We start from the raw sequence: 10238 nt of genomic DNA, 5'->3' as shown, positions 1-10238 counted from the left end.
TGGAAGTTTCGTTAGTATTTCCACAACACGAGCGATGTTGTTAGCAACTTTTCTTCGCGTACTAACGAAACAAGCGTTATGCCAACCATTACATTTTCCCCAGATGGTATCTCATCATTAATTGACAACGTTAAACTCACATCGTCAGCCGGCGTGGATAACATTAACTCGAAACTGTTAAAGAATACTAAACACGTCACCGCAGTGTTTCTTTGTATGCTATTCTCGCAGTCACTTTCAACTGGTGAAGTACCACATGACTGGAAGGTGGGGAAGGTTGTTCCCATCCACAAATCAGGTGACAGGAATTGCCCGCTTGATTATCGCCCCATTTCATTAACGAGTGTGCCCTGTAAGCTCATGGAACACGTCATGTACACAGCAATCATGAAATTTCTCGACTCGAACAAATACTTTCATTCTTCACAGCATGGGTTCCGCAAAGGCTTTTCCTGCGAAACACAACTGGCCATTTTCCTGCATGATATTCACACTAACTTAGATTCTAACCTCCAAACAGACGCGATATTTTTAGATTTTGCAAAAGCGTTTGACAAGGTACCGCACCAACGTCTGCTACTAAAACTTTCTCTTGCGAACCTTCACCCTGACATTTTGCGATGGATTGAAGCGTTCCTAACAAACAGATCTCAGTTCGTTACAGTTAACAACAGCGCATCTAACCACCTACCAGTGACTTCCGGTGTACCGCAAGGATCAGTTCTTGGACCTCTACTCTTTTTAATATACATTAATGACCTACCCCTGCACGTGTCTTGCAACGTTCGTTTGTTCGCAGACGACTGCGTCATTTATCGAACAATTACTAGCACATCTATTCAAGACTTACTTCAGGAGGACATTAACTGTTTACAGCAATGGTGCGACCGGTGGTTGATGGAACTTAATCCTAAGAAATGCAACTTGATGGTATTTTCTCGTCGGCGCGACCCATTTCGTTACCAATACACAATTAATAACATTCCCGTGTGTGCTGCACAGTCTTACAAGTACCTAGGTGTTACTATATCTAACGACTTATCCTGGCGAACACACGTCAGTAACATCATTTCATCTGCTAACAAACCGCTGGGTTTTCTCAAGCGTCATCTAAAACGCGCCCCCAAACCTGTTAAACTACTGGCCTACCAGTCAATAGTCCGACCGAAATTGGAATATGCATCCGCCATATGGAATCCGCACCAAACATATCTCATTGACGCACTCGAAGCCGTCAAAACCGTGCCACAAGGTTAATCCATTCTAATTATTCATATGACGTGAGCATATCTTACTTAAAGAAAGAATTGAATTTACTTCCCCTTTGTACGCGCCGGCGCACTGGAACCCTTTCACTTTTCCATAAGTTTTATCACAGCTCGCTTAATCAACCACCATATATCCTTCCCGCAGCCCGAACATCTCATCGCACATGCCACACTTTTCAAGTGGGCCGCCCTCGCATGCGCGCTGTTACCTTTTCCGCCTCATTCTTTTGCCAGGCCGCTACAGATTGGAACAATCTGCCCCACCAAATCTCCACCATCATTTGCCCTTCTACGTTCGTGGAGAGTGTCACTGCGCACTTTTCACAATAGAAATGGCTTGTGTTAATAGACTTATATGCTCATGCAACTTTAGTTTTTATTACTTAGTTCTATGTATTTGCGCTGACGTATGTAACCCTTTGGCACATGCAGTTTTTTGTTGTTGTTTGCGTGTTCACTTATGTATTATGCAAATTATGTACTAATGTATTCCCACCCCTTATGTAATACCCCTATCCAGGGGTCTTTAAGGTAATAAAATGAAATGAAATGAAATGAAACTGAGTCTGTATCAAGATTCCAAAGTAAGTTTTCTTGAAATACGATACCGAGGCATTTAATAGATAGCACAATGTTGATAATCGAGGAATCCATTAGAAAATTTCCGTCAATGTGGACATTTTTGTTTTTAGGTTGAAAAAGTACAGCCTTTGTCGTGTTTTTATTTAGAGACAGTGAATTCAATGAACTCCATCGATTAAGTGGGCACGGCAGCACCGCAACCGCCATGCCGTCTAATCAGCGATTTTTGTTCCTCGAGCAGGTACTGCTGCTTTGCGCATCGATTCAAGCGCAAGCCCCGGACATGTGCATCGTCGGATCGGCTGCTGACGCGGCCGGTATCAGCGTTGGAACTTTGGATAGCCTCAAACCCGGAAGCCATGGAACGACGCCTACTGTCTGGGACAAGCCTACAAAGCTGGCACCTTTGGGAGTCGGCTTCAGTGGGCACGGCAGCACCGCAATCGCCATGCCGTCTAATCAGCGATTTTTGTTCCTCGAGCAGGTCAGTTACTATACCAAATTTGGTTACAGAAACGACAACCGTTTTGTTGTAGTGCTGCCGTGCCCGAGTGTGCTTTTTTCCGAATTTGCATCTATGTGCCTCTTGTTGTCCGGTGATGTAGAGCTAAATCCAGGGCCTGACACTAAGGTTTTGTTGAAGGAGCTTTGCGATGGACAAAAAGCAATTCAAAAGGATCTAGATAGCCTCGGAAAGCGGCTCGAGTGTGTAGAAAAGAGCATTCAAATCGTTAGGGATCAAGCAAATAGCATAGTCAAGTTAACAAAAACTGTTAAAGAACTAAACGAGACCATCGTGAAGCAACAGGAGAGGTTGATAAATTTAGAGGATAGAAGCCGGCGAAACAACCTCGTGGTCTTTGGAATCAAAGAAAGCGAAAATGAATCCGCTGATGACCTTAACACAAAAGTTCTAAGTGAAGTTTTTGAAGAAAAACTTGGTGTGACGTTGAACACGGTAGAAAGAATTCACAGAATTGGCAAGAAAAATAGTAAGCACCCTCGACCAGTGATCTTGAGACTTTATGACTGCAGAGAAAAATCAAAACTGTACCAAAACTGCAAGAAACTTAAAGGAAGCGGCATTTCGATTGGCGATGACTTTTCCAAGGAAACACTGGCAAAACGCAAGCTGCTCTGGAATTCGGCAAAACAGGAACGTGATGATGGCAAACGAGTCCGTCTTAATTATGACAAGTTAACAATAAACAGCGACGTGTTTGCCTGGGATTACTCTAAGAACCGCCGAGTACGAATACGCCAAAATAACCCTCCACCGGCCGAAGGCTCGGAATGAAGCCATGTGAGCCTAAAGTATTCTGATTTTCGATTAATTAACTTCAATGCTAGGAGCCTTACGAATAAAATTACTGACCTAGAATACTTACTGGCCAGCTATGATCCACATATTGTCACTATTAGTGAAACATGGCTTCGTCCCGAAATAAAAGATCATGAAATTATACCCCCCGGCTACAAAATATTTCGCAATGATCGAGAATCGCGAGGAGGAGGTGTAGCCATCATAGTGAAAGAAAATGTTCGGTGCCTACAGATGCAAGGCATTCCGAATCACGAGAGTGTTTGGTGTCAAATAAACTTTGAAAATTCGTCATTTATTATTGGAGCATTGTACAGGCCACCAAGCGCGCACGTATCATATTTAGAAGATTTACAACGCCACTTGGAGGGACTTCAACCCTCGAAATGTAAGCTGATTCTCGCGGGTGATTTTAACCTCGGGGGTATTGACTGGAATAATTTGACAATTGATACAAAAGAGCGGGCTTCCTGTGAAGTTCTTCTTGATATCGCGTTCAATCATGATTTGACGCAGGTTGTCCGTGAAAACACACGTATAGCAGGATCAGCACAGTCTACGCTTGACTTAGTTTTTCTTGATGCATGTTTGGATAATTACAAAGTACAAATTCAAAGTGGACTATCTGATCACAAACTTATTTCTGTAGAACTTAAAACTGATCTTACTTCTGCCCGAAATAAAGCAAAGACCACACTTGTTCGCCAGTATGACAGAGCCGATGACACGAGCATTATCGACTACTTATCATTTACGTTGGACAGTTTCAGAGCGGAAAGTGACGTCAATGACTTGTGGCTGCGGTTTAAAGATATTGTCTCGTATTGTATCTCAACGTTTGTACCGTTGCGAAAAATAAGGCAAAAGAAACAAAATCCATGGGTAACCAGAGAAATAATTCATTTAAAGAGGCAGATCGCCCGCCAAAGACTGAAGAAAAAAAGGAACCACGAAAAAATAGCTCTGTTATCACGGCAATTGCGAACTAAGCTTCACACAGCCAAAGAAAAGTATTACACCGAAACCTTGTCCAACTTTATGGTCTCCTCCCCACACCGTTTTTGGCGTCACTTATCACAGCCCGAAAATAACCCACATAGTATTATCATGAACGGTTCGGTTCTGCACGATGACGGAGCGATAGCGTCACATTATAACACGTTTTTTCAGTCTGTTTTTTCCCCGCGGTCTGGTGGAGATGCGTCGCAATATCAGATGCCTGGCCATCGTTCTTCGGAAATGCCGGACGTAAACGTAACGTACGAAGGCGTCGTTTCCCTCCTGCTAAACATTAACATAAAAAAATCTAATGGTCCCGATGATATACCGAATGCTTTTTTACGTAGATATGCGGAATGGATTGGACACTATCTTACGATCATTTTTAAAGCGTCACTTGCACAAAAACGCGTCCCAAATGACTGGTTAGTGGCCAAGGTTGTCCCAGTTTTCAAATCAGGAGACCGGCAAAAAATTGAAAATTACCGCCCCATTTCCTTATCTTGTGTATGCTGTAAACTTCTCGAGCATATAATATCAAAATCAATATACACCTACCTGGAAGACAAGAAACTTCTATATTCCAATCAGCATGGTTTTAGGCGAAATCTTTCGACAGTGACGCAACTGGTTGAAACAACTGATGATTTCGCGAGGGCTTTGAATAACAAGGGACAGATTGACTGTATTTGTCTTGACATGTCCAAAGCCTTCGACAGAGTCCCTCATTCAGAACTCATTGATAAGTTGGTTCATCTTGGCGTAAACTACAATGTAACACAATGGATTCGTGCCTACCTAACAGGCAGAACTCAGTACGTAGAAATTAATGGCTCCAAATCAGAATTATTAGACGTCACATCGGGTGTTCCACAAGGGTCTGTGTTGGGTCCAGTCTTATTTCTTGTTTATGTTAACGATATTGCGCAATCTATTAACAAAGACATAAGGGTGCGACTCTTCGCAGATGATTGCCTCCTGTATAAACAGATAAACAACCAGGACGATTCGAAAATTCTTAACGAAGCTCTGCAGGTGGTTGAACAGTGGTGTGAAATTTCAAAAATGAAAATTAACAGAAATAAAACTTTTGTATTTCGCGTCACAAACAAGACAAAACATGTTGTTGATTTTAACTACACCCTGGGTTCATTTACACTTGCCGCAGTTGATAGCCTTAAATATTTAGGCGTAACTATTTCCAAGAACCTGAGTTGGAAGGAGCACGTTAAAAACATTTGTTCGACAGCAGAAATGAAACTCTGGTTTTTGCGTAGGAAGCTCAAGCTTGCTTCGAAAGACTCTAAGTTAACTGCCTACCTATATCTGGTAAGACCCACACTGGAATACGCCAGTATTGTTTGGGACCCTTATGAAAACAGGATTGATAACCATGATTGAAAGAGTGCAACGAAGAGCCGCTCGATTTATTCTGTCTCGTTACTCGCAAACTGATTCTGTTACAGAAATGCTGCAATTACTTAACTTACCCTCCCTAGCAGAACGACGCCATGTAGCCAGACTTAAGTTTCTTTTTTTACTTTGGAAAGGGCATTTCAACATAAATACTACTCCCTATTTAGCACCAAAACAAGGCAGAACCTCAAGAGGTACACATGAACATACTTTCCGGATATCTCAACTCCACATTAATGCATACGCCAATTCTTTCTTCCCCAGAACAATAAATGAATGGAACAGACTACCAAAAGCCATTGTTCAATGTGATACCGTTACACAATTTGAAAACAATCTGAGGCAAATCATGCCCTAAACAAAATTATGTGCATTATGTTACACCAACACAGATTGTGTTTATTGTCCCTGCATATTGCTTTTGTATTTGTGCTCTTACTAGTTTCCTGGTTTTTATGAATGTATGCTCAAAAGCAGTGTTTTATGTATAATTTGCGTGCATTGTGTATAATGTACATTATGTTTTTCATTTTCTGTGCTGTACCCCACCCCTGTAACGGCCTCCGGGCCAACAGTATGACTAAATAAAAAGTTCACCTAAAGCAGCGTTCGCAAGAGCCAACAGGTCCCTTGCACAACCAGATGTATAGAACAGACTAGTGTCATCAGCGTATATGATGAATCGGGCAGTGGTGTCAATATAAATGTCGTTTACGTAAATGTTAAATAACAAAGGTCCAAGAATGCTTCCCTGAGGTACACCTGAATGAATGGGTAAGTTATCGGAAATACAGTTATTTATTGAAATCCTTCGACACCTGAACTGCAGATAGCTTTTGACTAAGCCAAGGAAGGGGCCCCTGAAACCGTAAATTTCAAGTTTTGTTAGCAGAGTGGTGTGGTTAATTGTGTCAAAGGCCTTTGAAAAATCGATGCAAACGCCTAGTGTCACTAAATTGTGCTCAAATGCTTGTAATATTAGTTCCTTTTGTGTTAGTAGAGCTAACTCTGTCGAGGGACCCTTCCGGAAACCGAACTGACAGTCAGTAATAATATTGTGTTTTTCGCAGAAAGCGGTCATTCTCAGTGTTATTAATTTTTCTAGGCACTTTGAAAATACAGGCAAAATGGATATTGGTCTGTAGTTGGACAGGTTGTTTTTATCACCGGCTTTGAAGAGCACTGTAGCCTTTGCGAGCTGCGTGCGCTTGGGAAATACACCGTTGACAAAGCACAGATTATAGACATGCTCAAGAACTGGGCATACCAGATCTAAAACGTGTTTTACGGGGCGTATTTGCAGGTCATCAGTATCGCAGCTTTTGCTATTTCGCAGAGCGGAGAACGTGAGATAAATTTCTTCGGTGCTAGTTGGAAGTAAAAAAGCACTATCACAATTTCTAGAATTGAGGTACGCTGCGGAGCGTGGATTGTGCAAACTATTTACGAGGGACACAAGATAACTATTAAAAGCGTTTGCTAAATGCGTGCCTGATGAACGTTCCCCGTTAACTATCAATTCTCGTACGCCCTCTGAATGCTGACGTCCAATATTAAGCACTGTGCTGAGGTTTCTCCACGTGATATCCGTTCGCTTTATAGCTTCAGGATTAAACAACCTGTGAAGGTAATCTTTCTTGGCTTGTCTAAGAGTAGCAGTTAACTTATTTCGAAATTTCTTAAATTTGGATAGATGGCATGTGTATCTTGTGTCCAAAAAACGTTTGAATAGAGCATCTTTTTGTTTGATTAGATTCAGAAGTGCATTGGTTATCCAAGGTTTTCTAGCTTTTCTAGGCTTCGGTGTTTTAGGATGAAAAGATTCCGAGTAAGCCTTTTTGAAAAGACGCAAAAATGACTCGTACGCGGCATCTACGTCAGACTGATTGTACACCTCGACCCAATTTATTTTTGATATTTTTGTGCGGAATTCATCAAGTTAGACGGATTAATATCTTGAATAGTCAATAGGGGACACTGCTCCGGTTGTTTAGCCGAGACATACGATTCCAAGAGAAGAAATACTGGCAAATGATCGCTAATATGAGCGCTGATTACTCCGGAGTTAATAGTTCGAGATTCAATGTTTGTATGAATCCCGGCCACGGCGGCCGCATTTCGATGGGGGCGAAATGCGAAAACACCCGTGTGCTTAGATTTAGGTGCACGTTAAAGAACCCCAGGTAGTCAAAATTTCCGGAGTCCTCCACTACGGCGTGCCTCATAATCAGAAAGTGGTTTTGGCACGTAAAACCCCAAATATTATTATTATCAATGTTTGTAATTAAAACATCAAGCAAACTTTCACAGTCGTTGCTAATGTGAGTTGAAGCAGTAATTGCGTTAAAACATGCATTAGCTTCTAATAGTCGAGTGAAATCGGTACGCAGCTGTGCTTCGTTCAACATGTTAATGTTTATATCACCGCCCAGGACGAGTTCATAACTGTTTTCATTTATCCAGGATAAGAAGGTTTCCATATATGGAAAAAACTTTGCCACGTTCCCGCCTGGAGGGCGATATAAAACAGAAAATATGCTTTTGTTGTGAATGACGGTCAAAAATTTCAAAGTCCGGTGTGACCGCCGTAAAGTCGTCGATTTTATCACACTGGAAGCTTTCTCTGGCCATGAAAAGTACTCCTCCACCGTTCTTGACTGAGCGATTTAAGTAGTGTCTTGTGTAACCCGGTATCTGTATTACTTCGTGTTCGTGTCGGTACCATGTTTCACAGAGCATAATGACATCAAATGGAAAGCCAGAACATGAAAGCAAGGCACACAGCTCATAAGACTTATTGCGCGCTGACCGAGTGTTTAACAGGAAGAAAGATGTGCATGTTTTCTTACGATAAATTTTAGTCACATCTGCAGGGTTCAGCGATTTACTAGCCATCGATGTGAATGGCGGTTGAAAGAAATGTTCGGATTCCTGGATCCTCATTTCATCTTATCGGTGTCCGCAACGCAAGATATGCGCTGTACATTTGAAGTATCCGTTTTGCGCGCGAAAATTTTGCCGCCCTTTGTCCATGCGTGCTTCCATGCTTTTTTCTTCTGTCGCTCAACAACTTGTCCAAGAAGTTTCTTCAAGGCGGGGCAAAGGTGTTCATGAATAAATACCGGGGAGAACTGGAAGCATCAGCACTCTGGTAACCAAAATCAGAGGTTAAAATTCGATTCTTCTTGGCCTTTTCAATCACCGCTTCCCGTTTCGCACGAGAGCGGAACTGCACGACAATGTTAGGACATCCTTTGTCTTTCCGTGGCACACGATGGCATAAGTCTACATCGGAGTCAGAAATGGGTTCACTTATGACGTCGCTTAGCTTGCTCAAAATTGAAGGCAGGTTCTCGTCGTTGCTTACCGGAACACCTTTAATCTTAATGTTCCGGTTCCTCGAGTACTGTTCTTGGTTTGTCACCCGGTCTTCAAGGTCAGATAGTTGTTGTTTTAATCCTTTGCAATCCTGTGATAGCGCGGCATTTTCTTTCTTTAGCGCCGAGCTTTCCTTTTCCAATTCCGATAAAGCTTGGGAAACGATGGACCATGTTTAATTAGAATGTGAAAATACTTTCCCAGCGTTCGATTTAGGCACCTCTGGCCTCCTTGAAGCAGTTGGGTTCAGCGAGAGCAGGGGGAAAGTAAACACGTCCGCAATAGAGATTGGTAAGAGTTGATTCGACGATGGGTGTAAGTAGGGAAACGACAAAGAAGTGAGGCGTACAAAACCAAAGTTCACAATAGGGGTTCAGAAAGTTTGGTTATGGGACTTTATCGTGGTTTATTTCTGTTTCTTTTCTTTTTTTCGTGTTTAACATAGGTAGGACATTAGGAAATATAACAAGACCTTGGTGTTGCAACCCACCACCCGGTTCCAAAGGGGACGCTTATAGCATCCATCCATCCATCCATCCATCCATCCATCCATCCGTCCGTCCGTCCGTCCGTCCGTCCGTCCGTCCGTCCATCCATCCATCCATCCATCCATCCATCCATCCACCCATCCATCCATCCACCCATCCACCCATCCACCCACCCACCCATCCACCCATCCACCCACCATCCATCCATCCATCCATATGACGTCCGTCCGTCCGTCCGTCCGTCCGTCATAATTAGAATGTGAAAATACTTTCCCAGCGTTCGATTTAGGCACCTCTGGCCTCCTTGAAGCAGTTGGGTTCAGCGAGAGCAGGGGGAAAGTAAACACGTCCGCAATAGAGATTGGTAAGAGTTGATTCGACGATGGGTGTAAGTAGGGAAACGACAAAGAAGTGAGGCGTACAAAACCAAAGTTCACAATAGGGGTTCAGAAAGTTTGGTTATGGGACTTTATCGTCCATCCATCCATCCATCCATCCATCCATCCATCCATCCATCCATCCATCCATCCATCCATCCATCCATCCATCCATCCATCCATCCATCCATCCATCCATCCATCCATCCATCCATCCATCCATCCATCCATCCATCCATCCATCCATCCATCCAGTTATACGGTATATACGTATAACTGAATACACATATACAGATCGAGCTTTCCGCATGGATGGATGGATGGATGGATGGATGGAGGGATGGATGGATGGACGGACGGACGGACGGACGGACGGACGGACGGACGGACGGACGGACGGACGGATGGA

This window comes from Dermacentor albipictus, chromosome 1, assembly GCF_038994185.2.
Source record: "Dermacentor albipictus isolate Rhodes 1998 colony chromosome 1, USDA_Dalb.pri_finalv2, whole genome shotgun sequence".
NCBI lineage: Eukaryota > Metazoa > Arthropoda > Arachnida > Ixodida > Ixodidae > Dermacentor > Dermacentor albipictus.
This window is presented reverse-complemented; position numbering follows the sequence as displayed.